This window comes from Lepidothrix coronata, unplaced genomic scaffold, assembly GCF_001604755.1.
Source record: "Lepidothrix coronata isolate B3197 unplaced genomic scaffold, Lepidothrix_coronata-1.0 Scaffold3, whole genome shotgun sequence".
Classification (NCBI taxonomy): Eukaryota; Metazoa; Chordata; class Aves; order Passeriformes; family Pipridae; genus Lepidothrix; species Lepidothrix coronata.
Window position 1 is genome coordinate 9,416,092 of NW_016690183.1, and position 16,634 is coordinate 9,432,725.

A 16,634-nucleotide genomic window follows, 5' to 3' on the forward strand; every position below is an offset into this window, starting at 1 on the left:
AAAAAGATCTGTGCTCCCATCTTTTGTGCAAATCCTTGTTAGCCTACCATGATCTTAGCCTTGCTTTATTTGGGTATTACTGCTTAATATTTTTCATTACCTTCTTGCTGTTTTTCCAGTGCTTCTCAAAGATGTTTTGAGCCAAGACTGCACATAGTAGTCTTATGTGGTCAATAGCAAAATACATTGTGGCAGCTCTAAGAAAATTTGGAGTACTCAGAAAGAGCAGAGGGTAATGTGGAAGTAGATATTTCATTGTCTGTGTTTTTCAGTAGTTGTATTAAATTTAAAAATAACAGTCATACTGCATCTAAATAGAGTGAAGTGTGTCTAAAAACATTTTTGTTAACCATTTTTTCATACATGTGGCTAATCAAACTAACTATAGTTCTGTCACAAATTTCAAAACAATTCATTTAGTTTATTTGATGCCTACTGTAGTGTAGAGATCATTTGGGAAAATACCACCTTTTAACCACTCTATTTAAAATTTGAGGTTTTAGGTAAGGAACTCTATTTCACTTTCTGTGTGTAAAGCCTGCACTCAGCACTTGTGTCACAGATATTATATGGGACCTACAGGACTTGTTATATTCATAAATAATAGCAATGTCAACTATTTAAGATTGATATACTGCAAGAATAGGTAAATGTGGAGAAGTTTAGGGCAGGATGTGGAGGATGAATATGCCTTTATTATAACTTCTATATAAGTTAGATAGCAGAAAAACTTATTTGCAAATGGTGCATTGGTATAGAAGTGATAAATTAATGTGAGCAATTCATAGATGTGTTCAGATTAATGCATGTGATTACCCACAAGTCTTCAAAGAAATATTCATAAAATTGACATGTCTGCACATATTAAAAAGTACCAGAAGGTCCACTGTGTACTAACAAATTTTCTGTCCAAAACTAGCAGTGTTCATTAGGCTTATATTCAGTATGTATGCACCTTAATCAGGGAGACAGATGCAACATTATATTGTGTATTATGAAACTGTATAATATATTCAGTACTAGACTTGGAGAGAAAAATACACACACAAGCCACTTATATTTTTCATCTGAAATAGTCAGTGAATTTTTAAAGTAATAAATGTATTTACAGAGATCTACTCCTGAATGATTTTATAGCCATGAAAGGCAATAAATTCACAATGAGTTACTCATTATAAATAATACATTGAACTAATAAATTTTGTCAATAAGCTGAAGGCAGAGAAGTTGTAATACAACATTGTTATTAATGTTGAAGTATACAAATTAAGCATATGTCTGATGTGCTGATAGGGGAATATCATGCAACAGAAAGAGTCCAAAAATAGTAATTTAAAAGTAAAATAAAGAAATTCACCATTTTATTTCTGATGATACTGGATGATACTGGGATATGTCTAGAAAATTAAAATGGTTAAATATTTTAATTGCAATATCTTTTAAGGGAAAAAAAATTAAAAAAAAACCACCACAAAGACATTATGTGGTCAAGTAAACAAAGGTGTGAAGTTGTGAAGTAAGAAAGAGCATAATGTAAGAAAGAGCATAATGTTCTATTTAAGACACCTCATCTTCCCTATTCTCACTTCCCATGCCTTAATTGAGACATCCCAGTCCTTTATCCTTCCATTGTCTAAGTACAAGTTGCGATATTTCAGCTTCTGTGTTTGTAACATATACTTGCAATTTTTCATTTGCATATTTTCATTTATATTGTTTCAGTACAATCCACTGCTTTCATTTCCTTTACAAATACACTCTCTCCCTTTACTCACCTTTCAATCCTGTGCAATGGATCTAGCATGAAACCTTGAGATCTTATGTCCATTTTTGTCCATTTGTGCTTTCCAACCCAGCTGATTCTATGATTCTATGATTCTGGTTATTAATGAGGGATGAAGCATGTCTGTGAAATTTGATATTTTTCATTCAAAACTGGTTATATGTTGGACTGTTGTCTTGCAGAAGTTCAAAATACATCCTTAGACAAGATATATGTACTTTAAGTAATTGTTTTTAATTTAAGAACAGCTGAATGAGTCTCCTAACGCAAGTTTTTACGTCATCGTCCTCATCACCAAGTGGTCATTTAAATGGATTAAATACTAAATAGGCAAACAAATTTTAAAAATTTGGTTTCGTTTTCTTTTTTTTTTTCATTTACTATGAAATGTCACTATTCAAACAGGAAATTTAAAAAATATACATGTGAGTCTATCAGTCAATATATTCTGATCTTGAGCCCTTAAGGCATTGAGAATTTTACCCAGATTTTAGAAACCCCTTCAGTTCACAGTTATCCTTGATCATAAGAGAGATTCCACAAGGTCTGGAACTCCCCGGTCTTGCTTCTTGTGTTGATTTGCCCTAGCTGGAAGAATAACCTAAAAGCTACTCTGTGTATATAGCCTTTTCTCCCATCTGATTTTTATTGATGTAAGTGTAAAGGCAACTTGGACCCAGCATGTTTCAAAGGCCATTAGACTCCTTTCAGTTCCAGTTGTACACCACTGCATATCCACAACCCTTCTTAGGTGGCAGCAGACAGGCTGTATTTGATAAAAAAACCCTATCAAGGCCTCATTTAAATGGTGTATTTTGGTACAGGCCCTGCAGATTTAAAGCACCAGATGCAAATGAAGGAGTGACAAAATATTTATAGTATGTAGTGTCTATAGATTCAATTCATAAATCATTTTATTTAACAGGACTTTAGAAAGCAAGTGATACTCAGCTAGGCTCTGGAGGATAGCTCATGTGACTGTCTTAAGTATCCAAAGTACCAACAAACCATGTTTTATTATCTCACTGTTTTCCAGGCTCTTTTGACAACAGAAAATCCTGGGAAAGTGGAATGAATCCATCCCCAAAAATTTTATAGAAGCAAGCAAATTCATTTCTCTGGTATGGCTCCTTAGTCATTGCTAAGCGACTGGAGCCACGCCATACCAATGTTGTCATTATAGCAAAGACTTGCATGCCAAAGACAGGGTTGGTGTTGTCACAGTCACTTTGCACCAAATTTCAGTTAGCCTTCATCTATATTCTTCATAGACCTAAAGTGGAAAGATAAAAAATGGGTAGGGCAGACAAGACAGATTGTCTTGGTGCTTGTGAAGTGGAACACTGGCAGTGTTTTGTTTTATTACTTTAATATGACAGGACAGGAAAACAAGCAATCCTAAATAATAGTTATTGCAGTCACAATCTCTGAATTTACTCTAAAATTGATGCCTTCATATAAAAAAATCACCCCTGCAGTCTGTTGTTTCCAAAGACTGAGTTTGCAGAGGGATTTTAAGAACAGCATCCGAGGTAAGTATGAAGTCAGTAGCAAAGCTGAGGCAGTCATCAGAATGTGTTCCAAAAGAGGTGATGGAAAAACAGTCAAACCTTTGACTAGGTTTTGTAGCTACAGTGAAGGTAGGCATCTCACAAAAGCAGAGGTTTTTTCTCAGTAATATGAGAGAAAATATCTTCTACTCAGTTACAGCCAGCAGCTGTGAAATCTGCTTTCGTGCTCCTTCTCTCTTTGCATACCTAGTTTGGAGTCTGAACTGAAGATAAGACCTCTTGTACAGGACTCTGTCCCAGCCATTAGTGCTTGCTGGAGATTTCTCTGAAGTCTTCTTGACATACTTGATTTCCTGTAAATAACACTCATTGAAGCGGGACCTTGTAACTGCCTCTGCAACCTCATTCATTTCAGAAAGTCTCTACCATTTGTCTTTTGAGTGAAGTGTTTTAGAGAGCATAAATGAGATGAATAGATGTTTCAGCTGACATGGACACACAAAGCCCGATTAGAACTTTTTCAGTATAGTGAGGCTTTAAATAGCTTGATGGTTTCAAGAACTGGGATGTCATGGAGGGTTTTTTAATCCTGGTTTTAAGCATTTTGAAGTAAACTCACATGCTGAGCCACAAATTATATCTTTGGGCTTAATAGCTCTTGATGGATTTTTCTTCTGCCAATTTTTAATAGGTTCTTTTTGAATCTATTGCAACTTTTGGGTTCCTGAAAAATATGTGGCAGTAAGCTGCATGAGATGTACAGGAAAATTAGTCTCTGTGTGTATGTGTATTCAATAACTTACTTAATATGTTAGCTCTTGCGTGATAAGAATCAGGACATTATTTTAATAAATCAATGGTACCTAATTAACCCTTTTCACTACTCATTACTTTTGTATACCTTCATTTTATCTACTCTCACTTATCTAATTTCGAGGCTGAAAAAACTTTTACTATATAAAAAACAATTTACCTCCAGGAAATTGTTCTCTATTTTTAATCATCCTGTCACTGTGCAATGCCTTTGCAGTTTTGTCATCTTTTGAGATGTGTGTGCAGCGTGAGGTTCAGGAAAAAACTGGATATGACGTACTGAGAAAAGAGAACTTTCTGTCTTGTCTGTTTAATTGCTAACAATTAGGTTGCATTTTTTTGTTGAGTTTTTGTGTGTGTGTGTGTGTGTGTGTGACTGCTAGCAAGCTGATATTTCCACAGGATTGTCTATTATGGTTTCAAGGGAATTGGGTTTGAAGGTTGTTTTGTTGTTTGGGTTTTTTTTATTACATGGGGTAAGATGAACTGTTTGTACCTGCGGCTGCTGTCTCAGTTAGGAGCATAATATCGTAGTTTCTTTCTAAACTTAATTGAATGAGGAAGATAATCCTCTTTCAAATTTCTGCCTAGTTTTTAACCACTGTAATATTTTCAAATACTAATTGTCTTTGTGAATTGCCCTTAGTAACACCTTTAGGGCGTACATATGCATACTCTCAGTGCATATACAGCTGTTTTAGCAATCTTTGTTCTTGAAGTGAAAAATTCTACACATCAGAAGCATTTCAGTCTTGGACTGTGTTCAGTCTTTTCAGAGATAGACTTTTAGTTTCATCACACTTTAGTAGGAACCACAATCTCTTCATCAGTGTGAGCACTCCTGTGTCTGGCGACATATCATGTGTGAAATGACAATTCTTTTAGTTCTCAAAAAAGTCTGTCTGCACTTGAATCTTCCTTCAACTTCAGCTTTAAAATTACATGATCTTTAAGAAAGACCATGGTAGTATGCAGCTGCTTTGGGAAGGTGAGGAAGAGAGAGTAGACATACCAGCAGGTGACAGAGACACTTTAAAATTCAGTAAAACACAAGTTCAGATTTGTCCATGTTTGTCATTATATTTCCTAGGAGTTTCCTAGGATTAAACCTGTATATTTATTATAATAAAATGCATCCATAAACTTGTTTGTACTGAGATGTATTCCTTTTGCAAACCAGTCCTAACTGGAAAAGCTGGTCACCTTGCTTCAGTGCCTTTGTTTCTTTAATTTGGATACTAGCCACAGTCTCCTGAAATTTGTTCATAATCCCATGGAGAGTTTTATTGCCTTGAATAATTGATTTTGTTATGAGAAGAATAAGCAGTTCCAGATTGGATAGAGCTAACCAACTATGTATTCCCTTTCCAGCTGCTCCCATCCCCTTTGAAGTTTTTTGGGCTTTGCCTTTTGTTTGTTTTGGTTTGAACTGCTTTGCTTTGTTTTGTTTTGGGGGGAGTGTACAATAGGGAGTAGGCTTCTTACCTCAGGGGCTTGCTACTGATAATTTTCTATTTCTTATTGATTTCTGGCTAAGCTTAGTAGAGCAAAAAGAAGTTGTAGAGGTTGAGTAGAGTGCTCAGTGGTGCACTCAGTGGCTCAGTAGGGTGAAGAAGCTCTTAATGAGAAAAAAAATCTAGCTGCAGAACAGAAACAGTACAGTAGCATAAAGCACACGCATTACTGAAGGTCTAGTGCCATCACCTGTTCACCATTATCCTGTTCTTGCCTGGAAGTGCTAAACTCCTAAAATGAACTGCACTGTTCCATTGTATCCCCTGCTTTTAATATTGGGGATATATAGACTTGTTGCTTCACCAATGTGGTCAAACCAGTTCAATCCCATTGAGGGACCTGGCCAAACAGTGCAAATCCTTAGCAAGTGTGACTATGCTGCTACTATGGCACGAGGTCTGTCTTCTGCACAGCAGTGCATTGTGCCATATGAACTTATCAGCTTAATCAGAGATATATTATTTCATGGTGTTGCATGCACATTTTAGACTTACAGTAAGTGGACTATACCTAGAGTAGGCATGTCTACAGATATGCCATATCCCAATTACTTTGTCATGCCTTTTATTTTTTTCATATTTAGAATGATCAAATAAATATTTTAAATTCTCTGTAGTTTATGATAGTGAGAAAAAGTACAGAGAAACCAGGTTGCTTGCTACTGTATTCCAAAAACAATCTAAAAAGCAAGTCCTCTAAGGACATGCCTTCCCTGATACAGCAAACACTTGGACAGACTGCCTGGCCCTGATGCCTTCTGACATGAAACATACTTCATCTTTGCTAGTAAACTGTCCTAGCCATCAAATCAGGAAGACTGCTTGTAAACAGATTATTGCTAATGTCATCTGGACTCTTACAGCTGCCAAGGTGTGTTAGGAATTGTCTGGTTCAAGTGCTAGCTGAAATGGTCTAGAAAATCATATTACAGTAACAAGAAATGTTCCTGGGCAGTGCTTGAAGTAAATACTGTGGATGAATTTTCACTGTGTCTCAGCAGTGCACATTTTTCTTGCTCTTGCTCTAATGTATGATAGCTAGAGCTTTATGGAAAGCTAGGTCAGGTTCTACAAAACTTCACCTTTCTTCTATTTATATGGGAGTAAGTCAGGAGTAACTCCTTTTCATGAAGCTATGGCTTCTATGGTTGAAGCTCTAGAATTTCAATTTTGATAATTATCTTCATCTTCTTGCAAAGTGTTTTATTACCAGACACCCAGTACCACATCTTTGACTATCCAGTCTCTTAATTGGAATCCCTAAACTCGGGACAGAATCTTGAAATGAATTATTTTATTTACATGAATAAAACTTAGTTTTATGAAGAAGTAGAGAACATGATGGGAAAGTAAAACAGTCCAAAACCTTTGAAGTAAAAACATAGTGAACATGATGGCATTTGAGATTAAACAGTCATGATTTTAAACACATTTGAAAACATGCCTGAATACACACGTGCTTTTCTTGGCCCTCTACAAGCTTTAAAGACTGTATGACTGAGATTAAGTGCTCTTGCTAGAAGTTATGAAGACAGTGGAGCCAGTGTAATTGCAACAGCCAATGTACAATCCCATTCCCATTTCCTCTATAGAAATGAAACAGTCAATCAGGTAAAGCCAAGTTCAGTGTGGGCCTTCTCTGGTGTGTGAGCTGTACAGTTACGGCCTTTAGGTAATTGTAGTAGGCAGCCAATTCATCTTGAAACACTGGGTACAGGAGAAAAAAATAGACTTTAAATGTCCACCTGGGTTTTGGAAAACAGACTTTTCAAGATGTGTCAGACTGCTGTGTAATTAAGTCGGTCATTGGTTTCAGTCCATATAGCATTTCAATTCCAGATGTGATCACAGTATAATGAAACACTTTTGAAAAATATCATGCATCTCTAACAATGTTTGTCAGGGGTTTTTTTCAGTAGCTGTCTGTTTTTGGCATCTTGTTAGACCATTGTTGTTTCTGTCCAGTGGAAACCAGAAGGGGGGAAAGAAGTCAGTTAAAAGTGGTCTCTCAATAACCAGCATAAGTTCATACTAGTGCACAAGCGTGTACCATGGAATTTGTCAAAACTGTTACCTGTTTATATTTTACATTGGGACTCAGAAGACAATTTTTCATTTGAGAAGAGGTTACTTTGTTTTATTAGTACTGTAGTTTTAAATCGTTGTCCACTTTTGTTAAATTGTTTGTTAAATTGTTAAATTTTTGTTAAATTGTTTCAAATACCTGCAAGATTGTATAATTTGCTTGTAGATCATCTTCATACCTAGATCCAGATATTTTGCTGTCATCTATTTATCTTCAGAAATAGTTTTGGTGAGTTTTGTACCAAAATAAATAAAAAACCAACCAAACAAAAAAGAAACAAATAAAAACAAAACAAAAAACACAACACTGAAATCAGTTCAGTGGGAGTTTTTTACCTTAAGAAGTTTTTATGCATGTTGCATAGGCATATACCTATAAACTTACTTTTAATGTGACAATTTTTTTTAACCCAGTTTCTTTTCCTGACCTAAATTCTTCCAGAAAGAAAGTAGTAGCAATATTCTGATTTCAAACTCTAGATACTTCTGGTCAAAGAGATGTTGACAGATTTTGGTAAGAAAGAATAAAAGACACGTTCTAGGATGAGAACACACATTAAAAGTCACACAAAATTAATTAATTTTTAAGGTAGTTGCTGCTTTTTGTTCATGATGTTCATACAATTGCTATATGGAATGGTAACAGCCCATTGGCAAAAATCAACTATCGTTGATAACAGTATTGCCATACTATTACCTTTGTCATTGTCTAAAGAGAGGTAAAAAACCCCAAACTAATGATATTTTCCTTGGTTAGTTTCCTTCACAAATAAAATTACTCCCTACAGCAATTAGTATTTTTACAAAGCTGCTTACAACAATGGTAGAAAATATTAATAACAAAATTAAATTATTAAATATCCATTATGGAAAAAAACACATAAATGTTTCATAGCCATATTTTTGATGTAGCATTTGCAGGCACAGGTTCAGTAACTAATGAATACAATTATAACCTGGACATTTAGGTAATTTAAATGTGAAGATAATTGGATAATTGCTTGTTCTATTAAATTAACAGGAAAATCTTGTCAAGAAAGAGAAATGTAACTTGAAAACTTTTGATGTTCTTGCAAATGGTAGTTCTCTATGAGCAAAACATTATGATCAATGATGCTTTTGATCATTTCAGTCTGTTTTGACATAACTTCAGTGTCTTCCTTGTATATAAAGAAGAGAGGTACTAAGTACAAGATTTATAATGGCAGCTTGATTTCCAATCCAAATTCTGTTCTTGTTTCTTAAAATGGGAATATTTAAACTTTTTGAGGTGTTTAGAGGGATGTCCCTAGTAACTTTGTTATTTAAAGGCACTTTTTTGTTTGGTTGAGGATAGGGGCTTTGCTTACTTTAGGATATTGTTTCATACTGTTAGGGAAAATAACTCTGAATCCTTCTGTGAGAGTTTTTTATTCAGTTTTCCTGCTTCCTATTTAGAAGTCATCATGTTTGACTAATATAAAAAGTAAGAACTGAACATACATTTCTCTTGGGTTTTTTTCCCTTCTAACTCAAGGAGCGGTTTTAACACTACAGTGATGATTTTTTTCAAATTTTGAAAAAAGAAAACTAGTAAAAAATACAGCAAAGAGAGACAACAGTCAATTCTTTTCTGGCCATTGACATTAATAGGGAACTAAGTTGACTTAAAATAATTTTTGTTCTTAGTATGAGAAAGATGTGTGTGACTGAGAAAGAACAATAAACAGTCAAGTTTTCATACATTTCTGTGTACCAGTGGTACTAGTACACTTTCTTTGGTTTCTAACAGTCATTGTGTCTCAGTTGGTAGAACTGGGGAGAGGCAGATCATTTCTCATAACCTAATCCTTATTGATAGTAGGAATTAAAGACCTGTCAAATACATGAACCAAACTACTAAAAAAGTAATCCCCTTACTCTCATTTTTTTGCGTAAAGCAGACAAAAACTCTATTTAATAACATTAGCAAGTATTGAATTTGCCAAGGAAAATGTGGTTTAATTAATCTTTTGTATTCTATTCAGTGTAAGGTGATAGGAGATTCCCCAGATAATTTCTATCTTCTTTGTGAATCTTGGATCCTCAAGTATTGCATGGAAGCAAAAAAAGGTAGGGATCAACTGGGTTGTTCAGGCTGCTGGAAACATGGTATGTGCTGTATTCTTTAGGGGTAGACTGTTATCTAACAACTGGAAACATATGAAATCTCATTGATATGGTACAATCACAACAGGCATATTTTTATATACTTTGTTGTAAAATTTGTTATGCCTCAGCTGGCATCTGAATTATAGAGGTTTTCTTGTTGGCAAAACAAGAAAAGGTAAGATTAGGAGTTGTCTTGTCTAAATCATTGCTGCCAGAATATACATATCAACTTGATAGGCTTTTGAATATATTCTCTACCTTTTTACAAAACTAAAAGCTTTCTTTTTTAATCTGCTTCAATTTTGCATCTGCTTGGTCTTTCAATGTGTATATATTAATGCTGTACACTACGGGTGAAACAGAAATGCTTTTATTAAAAGTTATATTCAATAATTGGAAATAATTGCCCAGGTTTTGAAGTACTCAGTTCTGGATCTCATGTTTCTTTAGAAAAAGCTGGGCACATTAATAACAATTATGAGAACTAATTAAAATTGTCCCTGATTTGAGTGAAGAGTTGGACAAGCAGTCATTCCAAGGCTCCTCCATTCCATCCTACGTTGTTATGTGATTCAGTTCTCTGAAAATCCAAAGCAATGGTACCCAAAAATAAAGTTATTGCTATGTAGCCACTCACTGACTCTTGCTTAGTGAGGGTTTTAATGATCAAGCTCTTGATACCTTGCCAGATAAAATCAGAATTTCAGGACATAATCAGAAAAAATGGCAAGAAATAAAGGAATTAATCTCCATTAAAAATAGATTTAAAAAAGAAACTTGAAGGACAGATCTTCAGAAAAAATAGATGTTTTGAATAATTTATAATCTCTCAAATATTAAACAGGAACAGTCTCGAGCTGTGTCGTCTTTGTGGTTTGAATGTGATTTTACGAGTGCCAGCAGAATTTTCTTTTTTTTTTAATTTTTACATAAGCAATTTTTGATCAAGGGGGTGTACTCAGATGTTGCTCTATTAGTGATAAACATCAAGATACCTGAGACTGTCCAGAGAAAAGAAAGTGTGTTGGTATGTGATTCACTTTGCTTCTAAGACATGTCATCTACAAAAACCTTTTTTTTGAAGTAAGAAGTAGCAAACAAGTTGGAGGTTTCATTTGAACTGTCATTGAATTTTCCACTCCTTATTGAGTTCACATCATTACCTATCTGAGCAAAGACTGCCAATCAAAACTTCATGAAAGTTAAAGGAGATAAAGCAGTCAACGATTGTAAGAAAGCACTGCTTTCTTCGCTTAACTATTATGACACAGTTTGTGGATCAAGTGGACTATCCAATCAGCAGATTATCTAATCTTCCTGAGTGGCAGAGAATTGAGTGCTTGCTACAGGAACCTTAGATCACTGGCAGAGCACAAAGGCAGAGATCTCTGCAGGAAATGATAAAATCATTGGTACAGAGCATATCTCAGAAAGGTCCCAAAAGATAAGCTATATGAATTGAGGGGACAGTAAATCTCCCTTTCAGTGTTTGTCAAAAGGTTTTAAGTTGAGCCCCTATCTCTGTCTCTGAGAGGACAGAAAATAACAGAAGTAGTATGGGATTCAGGATCTAAGAAGATGGTAAGAATTTCATGAACTCATAGCAGCTGATGACCCAGATTAAGCATTTTAAGGTCATTATTGTAGTTAGAGGTTAACACCTTATAAAGTAAAAAACAAACAAGGCATGAAAAGTCATTCGGAGCTACAAGTTCTGGACTCTTATTTTTCCATCCCTCTCAATGGGTATATTGTTTGCTTACTTTATTATTTTATTTACTTTTAATTTTTATTTACTTTTTTTTTTACTTTAGTGGTTGTTTGGGTTTTTTTACTAAAAGCAAGCACTAACTCAATGAGGTTTATGCTTCTGGGTAGGAGATTTCCTGAAGAGCAAGTAAAATTTTAATGCTGCAATCCTAGGTAACTTCCTGACTTATCTTTAGAGTTGATAATTATTTTCCCAATCATGTGGTAATACTGCTGTCTTCAACTGTTTCCTTGTAGATTAATAGGGAATAATTATTGTTTTCCTTTATTTTTATCTTTCCTTCTGTGCTGCAGTAGCATAAGAAGCATGACTAGAGTTTTCAAATGTGGCCTTAAACAGTAATTCTAAGATGTTGTGTGTGTGAGCACAAGAAATACTTAATGCATCACTAATGGGAAGTGTTAAGAACTTCCATGAAGGAGGAAATTTAAAAAGTGGTATCATTTTTTTATTTCTTTAATTTAGTGGCAAAATACATTTTGACTATAGATATATTACTTCACTCCAATAAATATGGAGTAGGTCCTATGTCCAGTAAGAACTTCACATAGAAAAGCTATCCTAAAATGAAATGTTATGGAATGGATGAAAATAAAACTTCATTTTCCTAAGCCTTTGCTTAACTTTATGTCCCAGAATTAAGTACTTTAAAACAAGATATGCTTAAACACCTGATTTGAAATTAGGTGTCGTGTACCAAGGCCTGATACCTTGATACAGACAGAAGCAGAACAATGTAGACAAGTAAGGATGACAGTGCTGGTTTGGTTTTTTTTTGAGGAGGGAGGTGTTGTTGTTGCTTTCTTTTTTTTTTTTTTTTAGAAGACTGATGCAAAAAAAGCTTTTAGTTAACCAAATATTCTGTGCAGTCATAGTCACTTAAAATTGGGCAGTGAATAGAAAATAGTTATATAATAGGGCGTTATCCTTCAGGAACAAACTGCTCCAACATGGGTCCCTCATGGGGTCACAAGTCCTGACAGCAAACCTGTTTCTGCATGGACTTGTCTCTCCAGGGTCCACAGGTCCTGCCAGGAGCCTGCTCCAGTCTGGTCTTCTCACAGGGTCACAGCCTCCTTTAGGCATCCACCGGCTTTAGCGCAGGGTCCTCCGTGGGCTGCAGGTGGACATCTGCTCCACCATGGACCTCCATGGGCTGCAGGGAGACACCCTGCCTCACCATGGTCTGCACTTCAAGCTGCAGGATAATCTCTGATCTGGCACCTGGAGCACCTACTCTCTCTCATTCTTCACTGACTTTGGTGTCTCCAGAGTTATTTCTCTCACTTATTCTCATGCCTCCCTTCTCTGGCTTCAATTGTTTCTGCAGAGTAACTTTTCGTCCATCTTAATTACATTATCCCAGAGGTGCTATCACTGCTGCTGACAATAAAAAATAAATCAATAATTGATTTATAGGGTTTTGGAAGAATACTTCCATTGGGAGAGTGTTTTTGAATAATCACTTGAATTTCAGAGTAATTCTTATATGTGTATATAAAAGCACCTTTAGAGTATTTGTAGGATGACTATTCTTTTTCCTTCTTCATAATTTAATACAAAATAAATGTATAAAATACACATACATTAATATAAAGATAACAGTGTGTACTTTAAACTTGAATTGTAATTCTCAAAGTCATTTTTTTCTGGACTGCAAAAATCCTCCCCAGATTACACCTCTCACGCATTTTACTTAGTTTGTAGCCAGTTAATTTTCATCCATGGTAGATGTAATCTCCTTGGTTGAAACCATCTGCCATTTGAGTAAAGATTATTTTATATTTATTTGTATTTCTCTTTCAGTTAGATACAATGTTCTCTACTTCCTTGGTTTGGGGAAGTAGTTTATTTTAGAGGCTGAGTATTTAGGTTGTAGTCACTGAAACCCCGAACTTTGAAACAGTTATTTTCTTTTAGGGTTTTTTTGTCCTGGGCCAAATGGCATAATGTTTATCCTCAATTTGTACAATATTGCAATAAGTAATGTTTTAAGAAGGGTCACTTTTTTATCTGCTTTAATCTCTGGAGTACTACATAATGGCAGACTTTTTGTATGGTTGAGCATATTGTCTGTTCTAACTTCTGTATTTGTGTCTGAAGAGGCTTCTCTTGCACTGTGCTTTCATGTTCAAATAGCATCTTAATACTCTCTATTTGCTATGTGTCAGTGAGCCATAAATCAGGCTTCAGATCACACGGTTTTGCAAGTTGTAAATCTTCTAGTAAAGATCAGTCAGAAATTAATTTAGAATTCTGAAACTGTCTGCAGTGGTATGCTAGGAAAATAAGAATGGTTTATATTAAAGAATGAGCTAATTAGTAATATACAAAAAAAAAAAAGAGAAAGAGGGAAAGAAAGAAGGAAAGAGAAAAAAAGAGAAGAAAAGAAGGAAGGAAAGGAAGGAAGGAAAGAAAGAAAGAAAGAAAGAAAGAAAGAAAGAAAGAAAAATTTTTTTAATTATTTTTTACTGTTATTGGCAGGATAACCAGGATCATAGCAGCCTGACCTTTTCTATAGCTTTTGTCTCTTCCCACCTGAGACAACTCAATGAGCTCTGACATTTACCAAGCTGCAAAAAGCCCTTAGGAAGTTTGCTGTCTGTCTTTTGGGTGAAGTCACTAAGGCATCTCTCTGTTGTACTAGGTTGTGCCCAGCAAACTACACAACAGACAAATGTCAAGAGGCTTGAGAATAGCAAAGAAACTGTTGGAGGGACTGTGTTATGATGCAAAAATCAGGTCACACTAAATTTTATGTGTGGAGCACAGAAAACCTACAGCCTTAGCTGTATATTTTAAGCATAATTTGTAGATAATAAATCTGTGCATATAAGGTGATTGTGTTCACTTTACTACTTCTGACAACTCTGAGATAATTACACTAGTATCATTATTATGTGTAACTTCTTGAGGTCCTGCTTCTGAAGTGATAAGAACAATTAAGTGATAGAGGTTATGGATGTAATGAAACAACCATCTTTCATTTGCTCTTGTGCCCATTTTTTTTAATAACAATTTTTCCATCTGCTGTCCCCTATCCTCAGGGGTGTAATTATAGCAACACTATTCCTCCAGTGTTTATACTCCTATTTATACTCTTATCAAACTCCCCATTTTTTAATTCTACTTCCCATTTTTTAGTTCTCTATACGGAGAGACTGCAATGAAGCTATAAATAGCACTTTATACCAAGTGATGTCCTTTTCTTACATTTTCATTAGAAGAAGTTACTCAACAGCTCTTATTTTTTTGGTCAAGTGTTTTCTTTCTGTAATAAAGTTTACTAGTGCTGAGATCATCAAGAATTTTTTCAGTGAGGGGAAAATTCTGACCTGTGACTTTAGTTCTACTTTATTTACATAATAATTGAAAAATTCTAGAAGTTTTTGCCCTTCTCCTCTGAGCATTCTTCTGGTTTAGGGGTTTACTGTTCAGTCACAAGTTTGTAATTTCTTTTGAGTCTGATTCTGATTTTCCATGCATTCAAAACTATAGCTCCATGGCTTTGCATACTAGCATTTCCTACCACTTTATTATTAATGGGTTTCTTTGTTTGCTTGTTGATTTCTAAACACATAATTTGACAATATTTATTTAGTGATACATTCCTATTGAGCTAACTTGAAAACTTATTTAATTCTCCTGAAAGCTGCCATGGAAAAATTTTTTATCCTAAGTAAAAGACAACATTCCTAGTCTTTTTTTGGTATTTAATATTGATTAAAAGAATAGTATGTTTTATTCACTAATAAAAATACTTATTTGAAACAAAAAATTATTAGACTTTCAGTTGCTTAGGTAAAATTTTGCAGGGGTGATTTCAATTTGTTTGTAATTAGCATGATATTTAGGTTTTATTCTATACATGTTTATAACTTCTGTTGCTCTTTTCATTGTTCTCATTGTACAAGCCAAAGTTTATACTGCTATAGAGCAGACTTAGCTCTAAATTAGCTGTCTTGAATACTGATAACAGTGTAACTATGGCAAGATGAGGTTCCTGATAGGATAGGGGGATCAGCATTTGTGGAGCCTAAAAAGGTTTTGTAGCTTTCACTGAACTTTCTGCTGATCACAGCAAGTTTCATTACCCTGTTACCTCTGTGAAAATAAAGAATGTCTTTAGACAGCTCTAAATTACCCTTGCTGGAATGCAATAGAGATCTGATATATTTATTAGGTGTCTGTGTTATGAGCAAAATATTTTTATAAATTTTAATATATACTTTAAGTATATACTTTAAATATATATTTCCAACTTATGATACCAATTTCCTTGTAGTGATGGCTTCTGTTGGGATAATGTAGAAAGGATAACCAAAGATTATTATACTGTTGGTCAGTGCCAGCACTAATGGCCGATTTAACAGCTAATGAACCAATATGGTGTTGAAAGTCCATAATGTTCCAGTGAGCCAGTCATTAAATGCAGTAATGATAGTTTTTTAAAGGGATTATTACTGTTCTAAACTATATTTAGTGATTTGTAGCAGACATTTCCTTCTTGATATTTGCATTATAGAATAAAATCATAGAATCATTTAGGTTGGAAAAGACCTTTAAGATCATAGAGTCAAAACATTGACTTGGCATTGCCAAGTCTACCACTAAGCCATGTCCCTGTGCACCACGTTTTGTGTCTTTTGAACACACCCAGGGATGGTGACTAAAGTAGATGGTAACCACTTCCCTGGGCAGTCTGTTCCAGTGCTTGGAAATACTTTCAGTGAGGAAATTCACTAATATCCAATATAAACATCCCCTGACACAGCTTCAGACCATTTTCTCTTTTCCCATCGCTTGTTACTTGGGAGAAGTGACCGATCCCCACCTCACTACGACCTCATTTCAGGTAGTTATAGCAAGTGATAAGGTCCCCTCTGAGCCTCTTTTTCTCCAGGCTAAACAACCCCAGCTGCCACAGCCTCTCCTCATCAGACTTGTTCTCCAGACCCTTCAGCAGCTTAGCTGACCTTCTCTGAACATGGTCCACCATCTCAATGTCTTTCATGTAGTGAGGGACC

The 16,634-nt window shown here is 35.1% G+C and overlaps 1 protein-coding gene across 2 annotated transcripts in view; it reads left to right on the top strand.

Annotated features, from left to right (window-relative positions):
* The window catches only part of CNTNAP2 (contactin associated protein-like 2), a 1,033,702-nt gene that overhangs the window by 763,634 nt on the left and 253,434 nt on the right, over positions 1 to 16,634 (top strand). The window lies entirely within an intron of this gene.